This window comes from Pelecanus crispus, chromosome 6, assembly GCF_030463565.1.
Source record: "Pelecanus crispus isolate bPelCri1 chromosome 6, bPelCri1.pri, whole genome shotgun sequence".
Taxonomy (NCBI): domain Eukaryota; kingdom Metazoa; phylum Chordata; class Aves; order Pelecaniformes; family Pelecanidae; genus Pelecanus; species Pelecanus crispus.
In genome coordinates, this window is record NC_134648.1 from 33,888,994 (window position 1) to 33,913,478 (window position 24,485).

A 24,485-nucleotide genomic window follows, 5' to 3' on the forward strand; every position below is an offset into this window, starting at 1 on the left:
TCACTGGTGCAACAGACACCACACATGCCACTGGAGTGCTTCTGTTTGTGGTGTTTGCTTGGGGGTGCAGCAGAGAAGAAAACAAGGAACGGGAAGATTACAGCAGCGGGACGAAATACCTTTATTAACGTTCTTAAATCGACCTGGATTCAATACTGCTTTGGGATTATACACATTATTTCTGCTTGCTCCTAAGCATTTACAGCATCTTTCTAATATAGACCTAGATTTTCTATTTAAAATGTACTACTAAGACTGTAGAATAAGCACAAACCCCTGCCAGCAAACTCCACCTTTTCTCCTCCAACCTGTCCAGCACAGCCCTCTGCAGCCACCCATCTAAGGACGGGAGAGTCAACTGCCTTGGAAACATTTTGGTGTTGTTTCCATAGACCCCAAAAATTGATTACGAAAGTCATTTATTGCAATATGCATTAAGACAGTGGACTGTTCTTGTTTGGACACTTACAGGAGCTTACCTGCAGATAGGAAAATGTCATGAGAGAACTCAGAGAATGCAGTTTGGAAGTAAAAGCTTTGTAAAAAATACTACTTTTTAAATGGATGCAGAAAAAGCCTGGCAATGCTAAAGTGTTGGGGGAAGAATATTTGTAAGCCATAAAATATTAACTATCCCTTAAGAATTATTCCTAAAAAAATATATTTTGCAACAACATCACTTTAAGGTGAAAATGTGATCAGCCATTTTACAGATTTTTAAATTTTTTCTTGTAAACATTCTGCAAATTCCATAGATTATGAAAAAAAACAAACAAAAAAAATATATTAACAGTAAAAGCTGTTACCTATTTCACTGGCATTAGTAACGCTCTAGAGACATGTCTCAGGAGAATGAAAGTAATTCCCAGGATTATTTTTCAAGAGACATGAACAGCGATCTTTGCTGTTTTTCTTAACATTAGGAGACATGAAGTGACAGAAACATACACAGCGAGACACCTAATCTCTGGGTGGTGATCCTGCCAAATACCACTTCAGTTATTTCCGAGATACTATGATAAAAAAAAAAAAATGCAAGAAAAAGAAAATGCAATTTCTTTCTACACTGCCTTCTTTCTCACACTTGGTGGATTTATTAGTAGCTTGAATGTATGAAAATGCACTTGCGATTATAAATATGTTGTGTTCTTAATTTAATTCTACTTCACCGTAATATAGCACATAACTGTACACATTTACTGGGGTGAGAACAAAGTTAAGATGACCCTGGATTTAAAAAAAGGTTTTTATGATTTTAAACATCATAATATTTCCATTCTTCTGCTGTTCTCGCTGTTCTGTTTGTACATGAAAAATATTTTTCTGTTATATAAATTGTACCAGAGACAGAAATCTGCTTTGTTATTTTATTTGATTTACCAAAAGTGATCATTAATTATTCAGTCCATATAATTAAGTCCCAACAGAGACAATATTCCAGATGCAGGAAGACTCTCTGCTTTGGGCAACTGAAAAAGTGAAGCAGTTCCACTTCAGTGACTTACCAAATAATTCAAACTGGGGGTGGACATAGGAAGCATGCAAGATGCCAAAGCCTTCTTTCATTGCTGTGCATCGCTGGGATGCTCCGCCATTTTATGTCCTGCCTTTCCACGTGCCCTCCTTTCATTTCCGCTCATTCCACACGCCATGGACACATCCTCCTTCATTCCTCCCCTCCCTGCAGGCATACACCCATCTAGCCCATGGCCTTTTGGCTCTCCCCCCCACCATGCCCTTCCTCCATCCCCCCTGTGACTGGGCAGAGTGAGCAAGCTCTGAGTGGGTCACCACAGATGCAAGACAGACATTAGAAAACTCCTTCTAACAAAGTACACTAGAAAATTAGAATACATTGCTCAGGATACATGCATTCGCGGAGATAAGGAGGTTAAACAAAAGTACATTAGGAATGATGTAGTTATAGTTGGTCCTGTCTTGAAGGCTAGACCAGAAGAACTCTCATTTTCCCTCCAGCCCTACATTTGCTGTCATTACCTATGGTGTGTTTTATATGGTTAAGTTTATGTAGGCTGGCTTCTATTAGAACAGAGTGTGTATATAGTATATGCATGTGTGTATGTGTGTGTTTGTATGGAGAGAGACATTGTATCACCTTTTGGGATATTTGGTTTTTGAAATTTTAGCTTAATTCAATTATCAAAACCCATTGTACACTGAAATATGATGAAGTCCAAAAAAAGTCTCTGCACTCCAAAAGCTTCCTGAGTTTAGCATAATGCTTAGACCTACTCAAAAAATATACTGTCTGCACATATACATGCAAGGATGAGCATGAAACGCTGAAATTAAATAGCAAGACTGGCTGGCTCTGCTCTTGCCTTCACCAATTTTATTTAGAACATCTCTAATCAGATGTATCCATAGATCCCTTTGAGTCTGGGTATGCTTTATTTTTCCTGACTTACACAGGCAATTTTTCTTCCCAGGCCCTGAATTTAGAGCAGCAGAAGCTCACTTTACAACAGAAAAAGGTGACACTAAATTTGGAAGTTTTCACACCACCTTTAGTTGAGCTTCATCAAAGATTCTGCAAAAAGCTGTTAAGTTCCAGCAGGTATTTGAGAAATATTATCCCTTAATCCAGAGATAAGCAAGCTGAAATACAGAGCAGAAACATAACTTTTCTAAAGTTAGTAGCTGCACTAGGAAGACCTCAGATTTCCCCAGCTGCATTTCCCAAATCTAACCCACTTTCTGCATGTGTTAGACGATTTTTCATGAGACGAAGGCAGATTTGATTTTACCCATATTTTTTCAGAACTTCCCCATCCTTGATTTAAATCACTGGCTGAAAATGATTTTGGCTACCATGACATTTACTTTTTTCACTCACCCTGTGAACATACTTTACATCTCTATTAGTAATGATACAAAGCACAAATAATTCTTGCAAAAAGCTGAAACACAGTATAGAGGATTTTGAATATAGATGGAGAGAGAGAAGGCAGAGCATAGAGGATTGACGCAATTCACCACACGGATCAGATTCATATTCAGCTGTAGGTCACAACTGAAGGGAAATGTGAATAACAGTATCGTGAGCTCAGTCTACACGTCACTAAGATGAGAAAATCAATTTGGCACTACGGGTCATCTCCTAGTGGACTAAAACAACAGCTTATGTTACAATTCAGCAAGGAGACAAGCCAGAGGATGGAAGCATAGACTGTGTTAGCAGACAGCTTCTATGCACCCAGCAACAGAAAAATTTCTCACTTCAAGAGTGCTACGTTTACTCACAAGTTCTCAAGCATAACAGTCAGAAAAACAGAAAGAAAACCCATGAAATAAAATCTTTAAAATACATTTAAAAGGGCACAGCAGCAAAAGTAAAACATTTTATCCCAACAGCTCTCTAATAAAAGACAAAGCATTGGTAAATTATGGAAGAAAACAAATATCATTCTTCTACTCATTTCTCTTCAGGCTTACTGAATAGTCACTATTTCATAAAATTCATCACTTCTGCTAGGAGGGTGATGCAAAAGAATTTTTTTCCTATAGCCTCATAATTCACATCTCTTCCAGAAAATGTCGTATACATTTCTAACCCCAACGTTTGAGTGAAGCCCTAGCTGAAACTTGAAATCTGCTGTTGTCTTCTATTTCTCTTCTTCTTCTTCTTCTTCTATTTGACCAGAGCCTTTCAAGTATTACCTTTCAGGAAACTACCCAAGCCTAAACTAACAGACTTGTTTAGCATATAGATTAAAATGAAATAATCATAACACTGTTACTAATTCAGCCACCATTAAACACACTCTTTGATTTTATTCAAAGGCTGTGAGTGAAAATACTAACTACATTTGCTCTCAAAACTGGTCCTTGACAAGTTTTGTTAGTAATCTTCCTCTTAGCAAGTACTTCTTTTCAAAACAATCCAATGTTATCCTTTCAGGTAACCAATTTCTTACCCACTTCCTAATTCTCACGTTGATCTCCGTCCTCTCCCATGCATCTCCACTTCAAATGCTTTTATGAAGTCTACATAGATAAGCATTGCTACACTTCTCTTCCGTAGAAAATTATTTATTCTCAAAGAAATCTGTAAGGACTTTGAAGAATCTTTCAAATGCCACTTTTCACTTGGCTTTGTGTCTTTAATTAATCTTCCCTTCAAAAGTGAATCCAAAGCCTCACATTTGCTGAGGAACAAATGCAGCCACATGGTGAATCCAGCCACCATGGGTCTGCAGAAAGCATGCCAAGGAGACTACTTCTGTGCCTGATGGTCACTGCCAAGACAGAGCATGCACAAAGACTAAGCAATGCAGAAGGCCAAGGGGCTCTTGTGGTATAAAAAAGGAGAAACACACAGTAACAGCAAATTATGGAACAGATCCCATGAAGAATGTTATCTTTGCAGTTTAGGAAAATCAGGGAACACCTCCTAATTTTCTGCTGTCTTATCTCATTTCTCTTCTGTGGTTTATCTTCCGTAAAAATCACAGAGCAGTTGTCAAACTGCTGGTGTAGTTCCCTTGCTTGTGTCAGCGACACATTCAATAAGCTTCATTTGAATGTAATGATTTCAATATCAATAGCGAGCAAGCATGACACTCCTCCGTACTCTCAGCCAGAGTACCAGTGGCATGGAAAAGCTCTTTCTTTCGCACCTGGATAAACAGCAAAACTGCCTTTGATGTTTTTCTTTGAAGTCAAGGCAGAATTAGGTTTTTAGTAGCATTAGGAGTGACTCATTCACTTTGGATGCCAACTAGGATACTCTGATATTTTTATTTTTTTAATCTTTGTTCTGTCAGGGAAGAGACAGCTCTCTGGCTGACTCCTCCAGGACTAATGGCTATTATCTTACGGACTCTGCATCCATCTCAAATGTGCTGATCCTCCCTTAAAAAAGGTTAAAAGAACTCCCCCATACCCATGCATTAGAATTCACTCTAAGCTAAGTCCAAACACATATTGATCGGACTATTCCCAACAGTCAGACCCAAACAGCGTGAGAGCAGGTCCCCAAGCTGCAATGCAGTGCTGACAGCACCTCCACAAACTCCGTGCTGTGGTAGCCCACTTCTCAAATCCAAACAGTAAAAGGAAGCATGTGCAGAGAAATTGTCACCAGCAAAGCCCTGTATTTCAGAGGCCAAATTCATCTACACTTGCTATTCTGATAGTGGCAAGGATGGATTTAGGACCCTACAAATTGCATTTATATCTGTGGCCCTTTCTGTTCTCCCAATGTGCAGAAACACCGGTGTGGCAGTTCAAAGATCTCCTGACATTTCTTCAGGGGTGACCATCCATATGACATGCAGATGTCCAGTCAGCTTTTGCACATATCCAGTTAAAACACAGCCAGTCATCAAGACCAGCATTTCTGCAAGAAAAATGATTGCTGCAGACGTAAAGGAACAATTTCTTCTGATCTAAACAGACACACGCTCCCACATACCCACAGATACACTGTCCTGTACAAACAGGGCCATTAATGACGTTGGTGCAGGCTTAATTAGTGGGTCATGGGAAACGTCTGTTCTTTGCAGCAGATGGCAAGGGCTCCCATCCACCGTCAAACCAGGACCAGATCGTTACTGTAACTGCCGTGTTCTACTTTCCCTGAAAGATTCCTTTAAAGACTGGCATTTCTTCAGCTGCAGAAAGACCGAAAACCCCTGCTGCTCTTTGCCTCCCACAATAGCTGAACCGGATTAGAGAAAGGCAGTAGTACCAGGAAACATAGAATTTCTCAACCATGAAGGACAAGTATTGTGGCTTCTTTCATAAAGTACTTACGAGCCACTGTAGTAAAGTCTCCTTTAGAAAATGAACAAAATAATTTTCTCTCTACAGTGAAGAAATACTATTACCCTTCACGCCTGAGATATTCTTCCTGCTCCATGGGATTAATTTCAGTGGATTTCAAATTAAAACTCCTGGCTTTAAGCATAGCTGGCACCTACAGAAAATGAAACATGGTGAAAAAAATCTATGGATTTTCCTAATTAAAAAAGGAGAATTCCCCAAATGACTGCTTTGCTCTTGATTTTTTAACTTCTAACATTTAGGTTTGTTTGGGGGAGGAGGCAGGAATGCTAATGCATATTTTGTTCATTTTTTACTTGAAAAGAAAGATCCAATGATACATCTTGTTGGAATTAAGCAACTTTCTTTCACCGTACCACTCCACGAATGCACCCGCTTTGCAGCTTGCACTCTTGGACCTCTCCTACCTGGCCGATTTTACATCTGCCACAAGTTTGGCTTTTTTCTGTCAGGTCAATGTACAAGGTCAGTTCCTACTCTGGCTTACACTCCCATATACTCTACAGATGTGAGAAGGGTTCCAGGTTGTGTAATAACATCGTGCAATTCTGGTAAGTGCCAAGCAACTAGACAAAGATGAGGCCCAAGGCATTTACTGTGTAACAGAGCAAATGTTTGAAGCTTTGACCTTTGCTAGTCACATGGCGTAACTTCCTTTATCTTTTGTACATTTACCGCAGTTGCTTTTCAGCATGCAGAAAACAGTCCAGGAATAAAATTCCTTTAAGACTCAGCTTCAGGAATCCCACTGAAAGGTTTTGGACATCTCAGGCGGGATAGCCTAACCACTAAAGTGTTTTTAAAACAGAAGATTACTTTAAAAAGCAACACAACAAAAAACACCTTTAGAAAATTTAAAAGTGTTTCGCATTGACGAAGTTCACAAAATACACCGACAGCAGGCAAAGCTGCGCTGCATCAGAACAATTTAGCCCGAAAATGTTGCTATGAAGATGGCTGTAATTTTCAGATCAGTATCTACTTTGGTTTCCCACCTATTAAAGAGATGGGCAGTCGGTACTGCAGGCAGACGGTCCACCTGATCTCCATCTTAAAATTGAGAGCCAAGAAAGATACTGATTTATAACCTGCAGGAGGACTCCTCCCCCCTGCCTACCATTTGGTTACAGAGACAGTGGGAGACTTTTCAGAGATTCCAGAAACTTTGGCTAATTTTAAAAAAGTCCACAAGGGGAAAAAAATACAAATTACAATCATTCAGAAAGGTAAGTTTAATGCTATGAATCAACTCGGAAAAGTATACGAGTTATCGCAATAGGGCAGGATGAATGAAAACTGTATGGTTCAAACCGACAAATAGCAACACAATGCACACTAAAAACACATGCGTTGCGACGACACCATAAATAGAGCATATACTCAGAGCAGGTCTATACAGAGAAAACTGATTATGACAGTAGGAAGGCTATCAACGCCAGGACTGAAATCTAATACACACTGAGAATGGAAAAGTTAGGGCATTTGGTTAACCAATGTCTATAGGAGAAAATTATTTGATTGTAATAAATCAATACTATTGCTGTCAGAGAATCAGGGGGAAAATCAACATGAAATAATTAAACAACTCTGAATTAATTTAAAAGAAACATCATCACAAATGTATCTCCAGATTCTGAAATAAGCTGGCAAGCAACAGGGCCAAAATTCTGAATCTAGCTTATTCATGGTTTTTAATAAAACCTGAGGATGTCTCTAATAAGAGATGTCACTCAAACAAGAAACACCGCTTCACATAATACGGAAAAGTATAAGCAGAGCTCTACAACATTTACATCTAAGACAAATGCAAAGAGTCACAGACTTGCTAAGCATCCCCACCGGGTAAAAACATGAGAAAATAAACTGTATTGGGCAGACTTCTCAACAATGCCTAAAAGTAACCCACACAGAGAGAGCACACTGGAACCAACATTCCTCCTGTGCAGAATGGCAGTATTTAAACCATAAAAGAATTTTGCTTTCACCCCTAAAGATGAAAAACTAGCATCTTCACAAAATGACCGTTTTCAGTAAACACTGTATTTATCCTTGGCAGATCTGAAAATCAGATTGCTGCTAGCATAGGACTGGTTTCTGCAGTACCTCTAAGGCAGACCCAGGCTTCAGTGCCTCGTCGTTCACACATGCCCAAGGAACTGCTGCCGCTGTTGCATCCTGCAGACGGGACTGTGAGAACAACCATTTCTGAAGGGAGAGGGGAGCCCAGTTTTCAGTTTCTGAGCCACAAAAGCCTTAGAACCCGGAAGCAGGGGCTGACTTACAAGTAGTCACTTCTACCACACCAGCACCACACTACCATACTACTCTTTCTGGTAAGCCTAGGTAATAACTCTCACAGGTGGTACAAGAGCAGCAGTGCACAGAGCACTAACTACAGACATTTTCCAGGAGACAAAAATATGTCCCGTCACCTTCCATACAGCTCTGAGCCAGCTCCAAACCATACCTTTTAGTGTGCAATATCTGAAAGTTTCCCAAATGTCAAGAGGAATGGTTATACACCTAGGGTCTAACATCTAGGAAGATCTGGAGTCCTTCCTTCCAGAATGAAGGAGTACACACATCTCATGCAAACTTGGATGTACCCTAAACCATAGGGTTATGAGGACTTTCAGAAGAGTGAGCCTCACATCATCATCTATGCTAATCCAAAAGTCCTCTACTTTCCTCCTCGCCCTTCTCACAATAGTAGGAAATACAGCTGCAAATCTGTTTAGGACAAACCAGTGGAGAACTGGGTGTACAGAAGAGTGAGGTCAAAGGCTGTGGGCTGCATGGGGCAGAACATGCATTTGGACAGGAATCTGCTACATCCTTGTCCTGGTTTCGGCTGGGATAGAGTTAATTTTCTTCCTAGTAGCAGGCATAGTGCTGTGTTTTGGATTTAGTAGGAGAAGAATGCTGATAACACGCTGATGTTTTAGCTGTTGCTGAGTACTGCTTATGCCAGTCAAGGACTTTTCAGCTTCCCATGCTCTGCCAGGTGCACAAGAAACTGGGAGGGGGCACAGCCGGAATAGTTGATCCAAACTGACCAAAGGGCTATTCCATACCATATGACGTCATGCTCAGTATAGAAACTGAGGGGGGGTTGGCCGGGGAGCAGCGATCGCTGCTTGGAAGCTGTCTGGGTATCGGTCTGCGGGTGGTGAACAATTGCATTGTGCATCACTTGCTTTGTATATTATTATTGTTATTATCATTATTATATTGTTATTATTATCATTACTATTGTACTTTATTTCAATTATTAAAGTGTTCTTATCTCAACCCAAGAGTGTTTCTCACTCTTACTCCTCCGATTCTCTTCCCCATCCCATCAGGGTAGGGGGAGCGAGCGAGCGGCTGCGTGGTGCTGAGTTGCTGGCTGGGGCTAAACCACGACAATCCTAGCAGACTCCTGATTGGCAGGTTATTCCGCAGTTAAAGTATTTTTACAGAAGGTCACAGTTTTGTCTCAATTCAGTGTCCAGGAAGATATTTCATTCCAGACCTCAAACTCTCATGCAAAAAACAATCAAAAGTGACACATCCTCATGAAAAGTCTCATTTTCAATGAACGAGCATTTTGAACAAAACTCCCCCACCCCTAAGCTAAACCTTTGTAGAAACATCTACATTTTCTTGCAGACCTCAGACCCTTTATTGTATAAGGCAGATTCAAAATTTGTCACTAAATCATCTGCTTAGGCTGGTCAATCATTTTCTGACTACACTGGAATAGGATATTTGCAAACAATGGAAGTCATAGAATCATAGAATCCTTTGGGTTGGAAGGGACCTTTAGAGGTCATCTAGCCCAACCCCCCTGCAGTGAGCAGGGACAGCTTTAACCAGATCAGGTTGCTCAGAGCCCCATCCAACCTGACCTTGAATGTTGCCAGGGATGGGGCCTCCACTACCTCTCTGGGCAACCTGTTCCAGTGCTTCACCACACTCATTGTAAAAAATTTCTTCCTTATATCCAGTCTAAATCTATTCTTCTTTAGTTTAAATCCATTACTCCTTGTCCTGTCACAACAGGCCTTGCTAAAAAGATTGCCCCCATCCTTCCTATAGGCCCCCTTGAAGTACTGGAAGGCCGCAATAAGGTCTCCTTGCAGCCTTCTCTCCTCCAGGCTGAACAAACCCAACTCTCTCAGCCTGCCCTCGTAGGAGAGGTGCTCCAGCCCTCGGATCATTTTTGTGGCCCTCCTCTGGACCCGCTCCAACAGGTCCACGTCCTTCTTGTGCTGAGGGCTCCAGAGCTGGACGCAGGACTCCAGGTGAGGTCTCACCAGAGCAGAGCAGAGGGGCAGAATCACCTCCCTTGACCTGCTGGCCACGCTTCTTTGGATGCAGCCCAGGATTTGGTTGGCTTTCTGGGCTGCAAGCGCACATTGCCGGCTCATGTCCAGCTTTTCATCCACCAGTACCCCCAAGTCCTTCTCCCCAGGGCTGCTTTCAATCCCTTCATCCCCCAGCCTGTATTGATATTGGGGGTTGCCCTGTCCCAGGTGCAGGACCTTGCACTTGGCCCTGTTGAACCTCATGAGGTTCACACAGGCCCACCTCTCCAGCTTGTCCAGGTCCCTCTGGATGACATCTCGTCCTCCTGGCATGTCAAACACACCACTCAGCTTGGTGTTGTCTGCAAACTTGCTAAGGATGCACTCAACCCCACTGTCTATGTCACTGATGAAGATATTAAAACAGCACTCATCCCAGTACAGACCCCTGACGGACACCACTTGTCACCAGTCTCCATTTGGACATCAAGCTGTTAACCACTACCCTCTGGATGTGACCATCCAACCAATTCCTTATCCACTGAAAGTCACTAATAGAGGAGAACCAGCAATTTATTACATTTGTCTTCCTAGTCAACCTCAAATTATAAAATGAAACAAAGATGGCCCTTCGAAGTAAGCATTCAGAAGTTCAATATTTTCATCTCAGTGATATGCTGCAGGGCTGCTCCACTTCTACATATTTTACATATATGGTAGAAAGATGTAGGCACACACAAGCAGTTAAGTGATCACTAGTACAATTACCTACAAGCTTGCCAGCAAGACAATGTTTTTCTTGTCTACTGCTAAATGCAATTTTAATTACTGATTGCAAGTTACATAGGAATGCCAAAGTCAAGATTGTCTGTTCCCCTGATAACACAGTATGTCTGACAAAAGCCACTTTCTCTCATCTTGTTCAAGTGTATATAGCTGATTTCAGCTGATTTCTCTCTCTACTTCTGGTGCAAAAATTCTAGAATTATAAATACTCAGGCAAGAAGTTGTAGCTTTATAACCCTGGACTCCTTCATCTGTTTTTCTCCGAGTTTCTCCCCACAACAGCAAGGCAGGAATTACATTACTTCAGTTTTTTTCATTGAAGGATGCCAATCTGGTAAAACACAAATTGCTGTGGGAAAAGTCTAAAACAGAGAGGATGTGATTAACTGAATACAAAATGAGTTGCACGCATTTTTCCAACACATAACCCTCTAATTGAAACTAAACACAGGTTCTCAACCAAATACAGAGATTGCTCAACAGCTGCTATGTATTTTTAGGGACAGAAAGCCAGAAGAAACCTTGCAAGTCCTTTCATTCAGTCCTGTGCTTTTGCAGACTATCTTTTGTAAAGGAAGCTACAAATTCCATGTTCCTCCTACTGGAAAGCTCTTGAGGAGCTCACTCCTTTGAAACGTCTTCAAAATTCTAGCCCAAATTTTCTTACAGCTATCCATTTCCAGATAGCCATACTTTCTACTAAACTGAAAGGTTCTCCCCTCTGTGCGTTTACCAGCTCCCAGCACATGGACTTTCCAGTTCTCTGATCTTTCCTGCAAGCCCTCTTCTGCATCACTTCCAGCTTTAGTATACTTTTCTTGAAAATATGACTTATTAAAGATGAGGCCTTGATGAAGAACTATGTTTGGGTACAGCAATCTTGCCTTACATTTCAGTCCTTAACTAGAACATTGTATGATCCTACTTTCACCTGGTTTCTTACGTCACATTAGTCGTTCATGGCTCCTTTTATGATTACTACACTCTGATCCTCTTCAAAGGATGCACTTACTACAGATGAAGAAATTTATGGTTTTGATTCAACATGCACAGGCTTGCACCTTGGACCAGTCAGTTCCATAGATTTTTTTTTTTTTTTTTTTAAATTGCTCTAATCCTCAAGCTCACCCAGTTCTTTCCAGAACATCCTTCAGTCCTTCCCCATACTGACTATAGCTGTTAGCATTGCACCATCTGAGTATTTTGTACTCAGGTCATCAGGGAAAACGCTGAACAAGCTTGTTCTTTAGAAACTATCCATACTGTTTTATTTAGTAACTTTTCCCCCCCCCCCCCCCCCCCCCCCCCCATGTTTATGTACTTGCAAATACTGTTTGTTCTGTTTGGGCAGAGGCATGCCCAAAGGAAAAAGAGTGCAGTTCTGCAGCCAGAGCAGAGCAGAGCAGGAACACTGGAACTGTAACGTCTGGGGAATTCTTTCCCAGAGCAGACATGCAGAAAAGCAAAACACTGGATAGGAACAGTAGAAAGGCTTGCTGGAACACACAGATTCAATCTTTTAAGTTTAAAAAAAAAAAATTCTGAAAGCGCAGATTAATTTTCACCAATCAATATTTACTATCATTGTACCTGCCTTCAAACAGGAACTGGAATGATTTAGATAAATATTTAGTCAGGTCATCTAGTTTCACTGCAATTTCTGGAAGCACATTTGGTAAGGTGTCCTGGGAATGCTATTTTGAAACTTCCTATTGTAATCTCAACAGCTTTATCTTCCTTTGCAGTGTGTATCAGAATTTCATCTGCTCTGAGAGGTCTTGCAATGAAACCTAATATTTGTGCAATTTATGTCCAAAATGTATCTCCAACTTTTACTTCATTCAAATCCAAAATGTACACTACATGACAACCAAGTGCAAACTGAGGTAGCAAAACAGACCAAGACAATTATTATTTAATCTTATTTATTTCTTATTAAATTTATTATTATGAATTATTAAATTAAGTTTTAAAAAATTAAGGTCATATTTAATCAGGCAACAGAAAAATCACTGGAGCCAGGAATGGAAATGAGGAGTTGTGAGTGCGTGATAACAGCAGCTAATATGTTGCAGCCATCAAGTGAGCTTCTGCTACAGGCAGTGCAGTTTTGGCAAAACAAATTTATTACTGATTTGTCAGACCTGGAACATACCTGTCTACAACAAAAGTTTCAAGACAGAGATTGGTTGTGCAGCACTATCCATGTGTATTTGTAACTGCTGGAAACATCCTTTTCTAGCCTGGACTAGGTTATTTACTTTCATAAAGATGTTATAAGGGTTGGGTTCAGGGTTTTTTTCGGTTGGTTGGTTGGGTTTTTTTAAGGTTTCTGCTGCAGCTGGGCAGTGATACAATCTGGGAGAAGGGGAAAAAGTTTACAGCTTTTAGGGGACACGCTGGGTATGCTGCCATGGGCAGGTCGTAGGGAACTGGTAACATTCAGCCTACCCTTACCCTACTATAAATGCAAGACTCAAAGCGGAGTATGCAAGACTCAAAGCGGAGTAAGCTACCTCCTACTTACCATGTGATAAGTCCACAGAGAGAGAGGTAGGAATTGTGGTGTAATCAGCGAGCTGTGACTCCATGGCATAGCTTTCTTATTACTTGCACAGATAGCCATACTATAGACAATATCTCATGCCTAAAATATTATTTTAAATAACTAATACTATTTTAACTAACTGCAGACATAGTGTTTGACTGAGCCATATTCCATTTCACCAAGTCTAGCCCTGCATACAAACAGCACCATATGAATGTGAACTAACAAAGAGGCAAAAACCCACTTTTTCAGAGGCCAAACCAGTGCTAAAGAATTAGACATGGCAAACAGTTGTTTCACTGATTTAAAAGTAAGAAACAGGGGGGAGGGGGGGGGGGGGGGGAAGTTTCACTCCTCTTAAGAGCCTTGTTTCTATGGAGGAATCACAAACAGAGCTAAATGAACCCTGCAGTATTCCAGTCATGAGACACCTGCACCCCCAGAATTCAGCCTGCAAGGTCTGTAGACGAAAGCTTCCTTGGAAGCTCAGTCTCATACTCCTGTGGCTACATGAACTTATTGCCTCCCATGGCCAAACCCCGACTGGGCCAGTGCTTTGACATGGAAATGCTTAAGACTTCTCTAGCATGAACTTTCCACAGGAGGACAGCATTTAGAGCTTAAAAATCACAAGACACAAAAATCACAAGGTTTATAGTGCTTAAAAACTCAAAACAGAATTTTTACATCAACTCAAAACAACTAGGGAAGGTGGAAAATAAATGAAAAAGTTTGTGTAAAATGTTTCCACAAACCTTGAAGCCCTTGAAGGCAATTCCTTGCTTCTGTGCTCAGCTGCAATTAACTCAGTGGCAGTTGACAAATTCTGTGTAGTCAAACTGTTTTTCTTTCCAAAAACAAGCAAAAAAATTGCCTGTTTCTTTATTCATTCTTACTTATTCTTAGCAATACATCCTGTTCTTACACATCCTTCAGACAGAACAAGCAGGATGTGATTTGAATATACGCTGGAGTAGGAAAGGGGAGATGTAGGGCTGCTTGCTTTCCCAGTCTAGTTTCTTATGGAACTCTCACTGCAGAAAGTGATGCTTTCCCTACACCTTTACCTTGTGGCCTTTGTATAAATACATACACTGCTCTTGGCCCTGACAATTCATGGAAGCATAGCCTGTGACTGAAGTGTTTGTATATAGCTACAAACTGTTCCACAGCTTCAAAAAGCAAGCGTTGATTATAGCAGCAGAATGAAAAACAACTGTTACAAATCAATACAAGGATATATTTCTCCAACTGGAAACGAATAAAAAGGCTAGAATAAAAGTCACAACAAAATCCATGATCCAGAGTAGAGCTCAATCTGCCACCAAATCAGCCTAAAAATAAGAAAATACTTCAAAATTAGAAAGCCCTGAAAAAGAGCAGATAAAAAGGCCACCCCCGAAAAGCAACGCACCTCTGCAGAAGGTCTCAGTAAAAGCAGAAAGGGGAAGTTAGGAACTTAGGGACCTGCAGGTACCAGAGCTCACAGACGGATGTGATCATGATGAATAGCCGCACACGAGCCACTAACCCACGCCTGACGTCCTCCGCCGTACGACAACTGCGGTAGCTGCCGGGAACTCATTACCTTCCCATAATAGTTAGCTCATGCCCACAGTGGAAGGAAATGAATTTTGCACCGAAAAATGAAGTGTTCCCGAGCAGACCTGTCATTCCACAGCAGACAATTTCCTGCCCAAAGGCATAAGCCCACATTAATTTCAAGCGCAGCTAGGAGAAGGTGCTCGGGCTGACTGCAGGTGCCAGGTGGGCACACAGGCAGCGCCCTTCAGGAATCCATGGGACAGATCGCATGGTCTTCATCACTGTGGCATAACAAACAGTAGGTGTTTCCATCTACCCTTACTTCTGTGATAACAACCTTGTTAAGGTTGAATGGCCATATTTTTAAGGTTTTAAGTACATAAAAATACAGGCAGGCACCCCTCATGGAGTTTGTAAAAGTGCTAGAGAAGACAAACATTAATCCCCTAAAGAAAGAGATGCTCAACTCTCAGTGTTTTCGAAGGATATCCACATAGGTACCCATGAGGTTTCTAAATAATCCTAAAACCTAAACCCAATATGCAATCTTTCATATATTTTAGGCACTGGTATGCTTGGTTTAGTAAGCCCAGAACTACTCCAGGTTTATATACGCTCACACTGCCTTATGAAGCATCCATACACTGTTGCGTTGGTCTCAAATAAGCCCGCACCATTCCAGGTGCAAAACCTGTACTGATGTGTCTGTCCTTGCCATTTCTATGTCCGAGGATTTTGTTTTGCTGAGCATTGGAGGTCCTGGACAGAAGGCACTGGAATTCCTCCACAAAACATGCATTGCAAATGGTTCTTCCCTGTCAATCTACTGCATCGTGCAGGTATTGCAAAATACCACCATTTCAAAGATATCCCATGGAAGATGAAGGTGACGCTGCCAATTGCTGCAACACCAATAGTCACTAGTGCAAACACACTCCTGTGCTGGTAGTGGTTCAATGACAGCCAGGGCAAGGCAGAAGAATTCACCTGAGAGAACTTCTGCGGGGATTTTTCTTTAAGCACTGTCATTCAATGAGCCGTCACCTCCAGATTCAGCCAAATGGCATGGATGGGAAGCGCAGCAGATCCGGCAGTTAAGCTAACTCCCTAGACATTTTTGGAGCGCTCAGAAGGCGCTGCTGAAACTATTCTGATTGTATCTGTCCACGGCAGCATCTGCATGCCAGAGCTCCTCCAAAATACCTCCTTTCAGGGTGGCTTTGCTGTTGTTCTATGAAAGGATTATATGAGCAACTTGAAGATAATAAATTCACAGTGACAGTTTTAACTTTAATAAAAACCCTTTCAAGATTTCATAAATAGCCTAATTAACAGGTGGGAAGTAATGATTACCTGAGAAATGTTATCCTCCAAAACAGTATTTGAAAAGGTTCATTTATTAACAAGCTTTATGCAGCATCACTTCTCTTGTCCTCTTCCTGTGTTTAATCTCCTGAGGATGGAATGATTTAGTCTAATTTAGGGATTAATTATACGAAAGTAATTTTGTAAAACACATTTGCCTGTCATACACAGGTGGTCAAATCAGCTCACCTCACAGCCCTTTCTAGTCTTAAAGTGTAAGAAATTATCCATGTACTGAAATTGTCACAAAAATATGCCAAATTCTGAAACAAGTCAGTAAGTAACCTAGATCGCCACTATATTTAAAATGATAGTAGGTGGTAAAAACAGAGGAAATCTCAAGGCAAAGTTATCCTCTGCTCAATACAATTTGCTCTTTCAAAGGACTTCTTTGCTTGGCTTTGCAGTATCAGAAATAAAATGTGTAATCCACTGTAGAATGTACAATTTCAGTATGTCATTTTAACTAGTTCACATAACATTGCTATAGTTTTAGGAATAACCTTAATTTTAAAAGGGCAATCAGTCTCAACCTGGGTTAGGACAGAAGGTATGGGTATACTCTTTTCCTGCACAGGAAAGGATCTTCTCGCTTTCCAGGCAGCTCTATGCTACTAATTACTTGCTTATGTCTTGTTACCCTATTATTCTAATTGGGCTAGTGGTGTAGAAATGAATGATAAATTCTTGCTTTAAGGAGACAAAAAGCGGGCAAAAGCCTTCTAGAGGGTCTAGTAGAGTCTCATTCCAGTATGTCACATAAAAAAAACAAACCAAAAAAAACCCCAAAAGCAGCTAAGAAACTCTATGAAGTGCATGGGGTTGGGAGAGGGATAAAATGCCAGAAGGGAAAGCAAGCCCCCTGCAACTGATCAAGTGTTTCCTATCTGGTGCTATGACTCAGTGCAAAGAAGTAGCACCCAACATTATTTAACAACTAGAACTACAAGCTTCAAAGTGGCTGTGTGGTGCCCAAGAAGGAGCTGCAAGTGTGCTCAGCTAAAAGCTCATTGGGGCCCCAAAGGAGGCACAAAGTAGTGTGTGAAACTGCTAATAATCAGGTAGAAGATCTAGGAGGGAGAATGAAACACACAGGGAGGGGAATGACTGAAAGCAATATGCAAAAGTTCCCAATAGATAAAACTAAAAATTCAAAATTTGGGAATCTGGTCAAAAAAAACAAACCCCGGCTCATTTTTTTCCTCTTTTTCCCTTTTGGGATGGGAAGAGAACCTAAAAAGTAGTTTTGATTATGAATCCATGTTATAGGTATTGTCTACATACTTTAACAAGAACAATTTGCTTCCATACACCTTAGGTAAATTAGATTCAGAGAGTGATCAGTTCTATCCCTTCATGTTCCCTGCTCCACGATAGATTTCTGCAGCTGAGAGAATACATTCCTACAGCAGAGCTTTGCACAGTACTTGAGGAGGTCAAAAAATAGCAATTCCTGAAGATCAAAGGCCCATTGTGCTATTGGCACCACTCCCCCTGTTAAAAATAATCTCCAAAATGAGGATTACTTTAATATTCTGTCATCACCATTGCTATGACAAAAAAGAATTGGGTTAGCCAGACAGTGAGCGTCACCGTGCAATTCCCACTTTTTCTGTTTCACTTCAGTAAACGAAGTATTAAGAGCACTCTCCACTAGTGTTAATGAACCACGCCTATAATTGCATCCAGCTATGATGAGCTGTTCATACTTGGCTGATGCAGGATAAAAGCATTCCAAGGACATTCAAAATGAAAAATAAACTGTAACAGACAGCAAAATGATTGCAGATTATCCTTAAAAATGGGTAGCCCTCCTCCTCCTTTCGATTTGTACTGGACCACTGCGAAGTCACGAGACAATGTACCATCAGGTACACTGAAAGCCAGAGCTCACTCACTAACAGAAACCTTACCCAATTCCCCAAATCAAAGCATCGGAGGGTTTGAAGTTAGAAACAGCTGTGAGAAATAACAGTATTCCTCCCTCGCCACCCTGGCAGCAAGAGGAGAGTAGAAGATGCTCAAATTTATCAAAACACTAGTTAGGTTGATATGAACTGTGGTACCACCTAAACAGGAAACTACACATTTCTTACTCATCCCCACAGGAAGTGGAGGTTGCAGGACTGAATCCTTGAATTGATGCGGCCCTGGAGAATGAGGACTTCTCATCCCACCTCCTGCACCAGTCCTCCTTGAATGATTCTCCAGCATTCAGAGAAGCCACTGGATCATTTATCAAACCAGGAGGATGATAAATGGCAATGTACATAACTGGATCGCAGAAATGGATGGGCATCGCCAAAAAAGGTCACCTTTCCCCAGGTCAGTTGAAATACAGCTTTAATTGTAAAAACAGAAGGTATCATTTCTTAAAGAATAATGTATTGCTGTTTCTACAAGTGAAAAAGCCTTTTTAAAACAAAAAACCCAACATTGCTAGATTATTAAGGCTACCCCAGCAATCCTGTTACCAAACATCTTAAACCGAAGCTGTGCGCCACTCGTAACATTCCCCTTTTGAGGGTCATACTCTGCCTAACCACATGGTCATATGCTGTATCTGAAATACCACCACACATGCGCTCCACTTTGCCAGCTATCCTTGGTAAGTATTGCAGGTCTTAGTATGGTGAATGTGGAACTGTGTAAAAACGATTGCAGAATTTTTAAAACTGAGAAATTGAGCATTTTCCTAGTAAAAGTGCAAATTTAATTTTATGTACCATAACTTATAAAGAATTTATACTAGACATTTTTCCTCAGCTTAAGAAGAATCAGTTTCATATCAGGCAAGGACCAAACTTTAAAAGATTCAACATGTAAGGGAAGTTTTTGACTTTTTAAATGTATATTTTATTAATAAACCCACCTGCCCTTACAGTGGCATCCAAGACAAACGCAAAGAAAAAGCAATACAAACACTCAAAAAAGGCATAAAAATTGTTGCAGTTTACCTTTTTCTTGCCTCTCTCCATATAACTCGAATAATATTTGCAGAGCTGGAATACAATCACAACCAACAGGTTTTGTAATTATCGAGTGTCTTAGCTTCACTGTACGTTTAATCACCAGCAAACACCATTCACTGCCTCACATACACCTTCACTGTGAACATTATCATATAATTAAGCAAGATGAAAGTAAACAATGTCATAAGAGCATGAATCTCATTTTATGCAGTGCAGTCTTAAAAAAAGAAAAATGACTGAAAGAAAGTCCAAAACATGTCATCCCACACATTCAAAGATGGCAACATGACCAACTGAGGTATCTAGAGAAAAAGTAAAGTATTCGAAGTGTAAAACGCCAACAACTGGCAAACTTACAGTATTCATACTGCCAAGTTGGATTATAGACTTTAAAAAAAAAAAAAATACCCTATAATAGACGTCTGCTGTAGGCACAGCATTGCATCTTTCCAAGCTTAACCAATGCTGTATCTTCTCCCTGTAACTGCTTGGGTTAATGACACAGAAATACAAGTGCTCAATCTTTGTTCATTTTGAATTCTGAGTATGCCATTACTTATTAATCCCTCTATATTTCTTTTATGAAGTGTTTTTTTTAATGATCCTATGCTATATTGGAATGATAGTGCATGAGGAAAATGAAGACATAAAATCATACTCACAAAAACAGCTCAAAACTTTACAAAATTACATATCCACATACTTACTGAGATGAGCAACCTTCATAAAGAAAGGCAATGTTATAAAGCTATAAAGATACCCAGCAGCTCTCAGCATATAACATGAATGTACATTTTTGACCTAAGGTTTCATTACTTGAAACAGTAGAGGGACTTGAACTGCATCACTCTAGAGCTCTGTGCATTTAATAATTCCAGTATTTGCCTGGCAGTTGTTGATGTGTCTGTTAGGAACAGCACACCAAAACTACACAAGAAACCACCAGGTGACTGGCTGGTCACAAAGATGACCTCTACTTAATCTTATGATAGCCAGCCATGTTGATTCCCCCCATATTTTTGGCACACAGGAATTAACAGACAATGCCACAACTCTGGTTCCCAAGACTGAGCAGTTATTTCTGCATCTTTCAGCCGAGCCATCATGCAGAGAGGATAACACACCTGCTCAACGTGAAAAGAGAACCCATGCTGTCTGGCAGGCTGACATGATCTTCTGGTACACCAAAGAGACTTTACCATACAAGACTTTGGTGAGGCCCCATCTGACATACTTCTTATTTGAACAAGAGTGACCAGATTAAAAAGTATCAGAACTGGAAACGGTGCAAAGAAAGGATTTGAGGATAATCAGGGAAGTGAAGAGCACAATTTTCCTAGAGATTAAAAGCTTGACTTGTTTAGTCCTGTGGACTGAAAGCCAAGAAAAGCCAGGATTGCTCTTCCAGCATAACCACTGGGGAGGGGGGAAGCAAGATTAAGTCAAAGGACAATGACAGCAGTGGAGTAAATGGGTGTAAACTTGCCCATTAAGAAGCTTAGCCTGGAAATGTGAAAAGGATTTCTGAACAGGCTTAAATTTGAGATTGATTACTTTACGCAAGGCATTATGTGAGATGCAAAAGCAGGGACTGGAGTCAGGAGCCCATATATTCTCATACTTTGCTGATTTTAAGCAGTTCTGATTAGGGTTTCCTTCTCTCTCCCCACCGGGGCAAGAAAGGGGCAGATGGGCATCTTTGGGGCTTCTGCCTCCTCCAGGCACGCTCAGCTCACCCTGCAGTCCATGCTGCTCAAGGACCCCAGCCACCACCTGAACCCCAGCTCCTGACTCGTGCCTTCTGCCCAGCTCCTGAGGAACCAGGACGGAAGCCTGCGCTGCCATCTAAACCACCCAAGGGTCTGTCCAGGCCCTGGCAAAAATTCTTGAGTTCCTCAATAGCCTGGAAAAACATTCAACATGGGCGCAGCACACTACAAAGTCTGTAACACCACCAGGAAAGTTTACACCTTCACGCTTTGCTTCAGACTTCTTGCAGACTGAATGTGCTGAGGCATTTTCCAGATTGTACACATTTTCAAGGTTGTTTTTTTTCTTCCAAGAGCATAAGGAACAATCAAACAAACAAACAAAAAAAAGCAGCTCTGAAAATTCAGAGTACAGTTCTGCAACACAGGATAAACTCTGTATTGCAAGGTCAGTCCAAAACCACAGGATGACTTGGATCCTGCTTTCTTTTTCATGTAAAATGACACAGCTTGGATAATACAACTTCATTAACTGGGTAGCTCTATGAAATTGGGCAATACTTGTCATCCTCCTGTACCCAAGACCAAGCACGTAGCACCAGGTGCTGTAATCAGAATGTTATTTCACTGCAATTATTTTTAATCTTCCAAGAGTGAACAAAAGCTGATCTCATTAAAAGACAAACAGAACTAGATGACTACTTGAGTTAAAGGAAGAAACAAAACTAAAGCAAATAGATACCATGAGTATTTCTGGCAAAGTAGCATCACTGTTCAGTCAGTGCTTGTGTACTGAACACTGCTTAAACAAGCCACAGTTAACATATACAACCCTAATGTCTTCACTGGTTTGCTCAGACTCAGAGGAGCTGCAACTGCTGAGTAACAGAGCTAAATTATTCCTGCTGCTTATTAGTAAGCAGCCTAATAAACCCCAAAAGGAGAAACAGTTTCTAGTCATGGTGAGGATCTTCACAGGTGGTGTGCAAGAGTTAGCCGTGCCAGCAGCAATGTAGGGAAAACCAGGGGAAGATTCTCTGCCTGCATTTAAAACTGCCATAGGTGAAATACAAAACTGTGGACCATCACATCTAGCAAAGGCAGGGACAGCAGCACAAGAAAGGTGGAGAGCAGTAAGAGTCTTGCCCAGGACCTTCAGACATCATAAGGTCACCCAAGTCTGGGGATATAGCCACTCCAGGAGCTGTAGCTTCCCCATCCAGCACACTGGAACGATACTTGGTTGTGAGACACTACAGAAGTAAATGTTATCACTAAAAAAGCTCACCAGAGAGATTTTGCACCTTACAGCTGTATTATTACAATCAAATTTCTGAACGGAAAAGCATATCAATTACTATTTTATAAACAAAACCTTCCTCAGCCCTTTACCTAAGCCCCAAACCAATGAACCACAGCTGGTCCTTTCTGCAGGAGCTGACCCACTGCCTGACTCCCGGAGAGGTATTCAGGAACATGCGTCAAGCAAAGGATGCAAGTGGCTGAATTGCCGCACCATGGATGCTCTGTAACGAGAGCAGTGTGTCACTGTGCGACAGGAGAGAACAGCTGTGACTCATTTCATAGTCTACTGAACATGAAATGAGTTTGTTTCCATCTGTGATAAACTGTGCTACCACTTGCAATACATATTAGGCATTGATGCTATCATGTCTTCTAATACTGTGGTAAAAATTAAAGACTAAGCAGCAGTGAGTTCTCCCGTTTCTGCTGCATGAGAGAGTGACACAGTTTCGGCTGCCACTAGTCTCACTTTTACACTCAATGATCAGCCCTGTGAAAACAACAGAGGGCCAAGCATTGGTCCATTGTTTGTCAAAATGCCCCATTCACACTGATGCCAAAGGCTCATTCACTGCTCATTGCGAATCCCCAGCTAGGACACAGAGAGGGATGCGCATTTCCAATAATCAGAAAAAAAAAAAAAAAAAAAATAGTTACTCATAACGTGCATCATTTTTCTAGCACCAGATCATGAGATCTAATACCCTGGCATTACCCAATCATTCTTTCCAAGGGACTGTAGTAAATCTTGCAGTCCTGGCAGCTGAAATACATGAATCCCAAGAACATTTCAAAGTCAAACATGGCTCCCTTGTTAAGCTCCTTTACTCACTCACACGCACACTAATAACGATACCTCCTCACAAGTTCCCTTAGCCATCTTTCTGCCACATGGCCCTAGCACAGCACCAGGCCCCATGGCAATGAAAGCTGCCCGAGTCGGCATTGGTGTCAGGTGGTTGCTGACCAAAGAGACACCCTCGTAGCTTCATCAGGTTAGAAGTCTCCACGTGGTTGATATGCCGTTTGAGAGTGAAAATGGGATGGCATGTAAAAATCTAATTAATACACATGGATTTCAGCAAATATTTAATGAAGTGGCATCCAAATTAATCATTAAATGATATCGTGAAACTAAATATTTTGACAGTCAAACAGTTGGCTTCATTACCACTGTCACTCTTTTTATGACATACGCAATTATTATATCATTTCCTGTCGTGACAGTCAAAATAAGTTTGCGTGTTAGGACACAAACAGTTAACAGGCTGCTTTTCATTCCGATTCTGAATGGAAAAACCCAAAACATTGCCATTTCCAGTACAGTGCAAATTTCAGCTTATGGCTAACTCAAAATTGTCAAATCTTGGCAAATCAGCACATTATCTACCTTCTCCTCAAGAATTATTCTGTTAGCAGAAAGTATAAGTGCTTTTAATGAAGAAATAAAGCTTCAACAGAAATTCTCAGCAAGGTTTCAGAGTTGTGTGCATTTGTGCTACCACAATGCCAGTAGTATGCTTGGTTTTTTTATTCATATTGCAACACAAAATTAAACGAAAAAAAAAAATTACTTTTCCTCCAGACCAGTACATTTAATGGGCCTCAGAAGCACAACCTTTCTTTTTCCCTTCGCTCTTCGATGAAATGCTAAAGATGTGACAGATGCAGTATAGCTGTAGGAGGTTCCCAAACTGTGATACAGTTGTACCACAATCTACCTCAAAGTGGTACCCAAACACTGTCTCAACAGCCTAACATCTCTTCCTGAGCACAAGCACGGCTAGGCACAGAGCCAGGAGCTGCTGCTGCTGACAACAGTAGCATCTTTGCAAATTTAATTCAGGAAAGCAAATTTTTTTTAGTGTAGGACTGGAAGCCACAGGCTTCTGAAGTTTAATTGCAGTCTAAAAATGATTCCCTGAGCACCCTCAGGTACATCACTGTCTTTCATCTGCCTCATACACGCCCTTCCTTTTCCTCACAATTTCATCTTGGTGCCTTTTACAGCTAGCCATAAAGTGAGATTTCATATAACCAAATCCAAACACCTTGACAATAATGAGTGTTGTGCTTCACAAAACTTTTTAAAAAGGTGAACAGACATTAGACCAAGCATGTGTCCTGCTTTTGTATCACACTGCACTGGTTTCTCAGG

At 41.0% G+C, this 24,485-nt stretch overlaps 1 protein-coding gene across 1 annotated transcript in view; it reads right to left on the reverse strand.

Annotated features, from left to right (window-relative positions):
- Positions 1-24,485, reverse strand: part of RGS6 (regulator of G protein signaling 6) — a 278,419-nt gene that overhangs the window by 214,118 nt on the left and 39,816 nt on the right. The window lies entirely within an intron of this gene.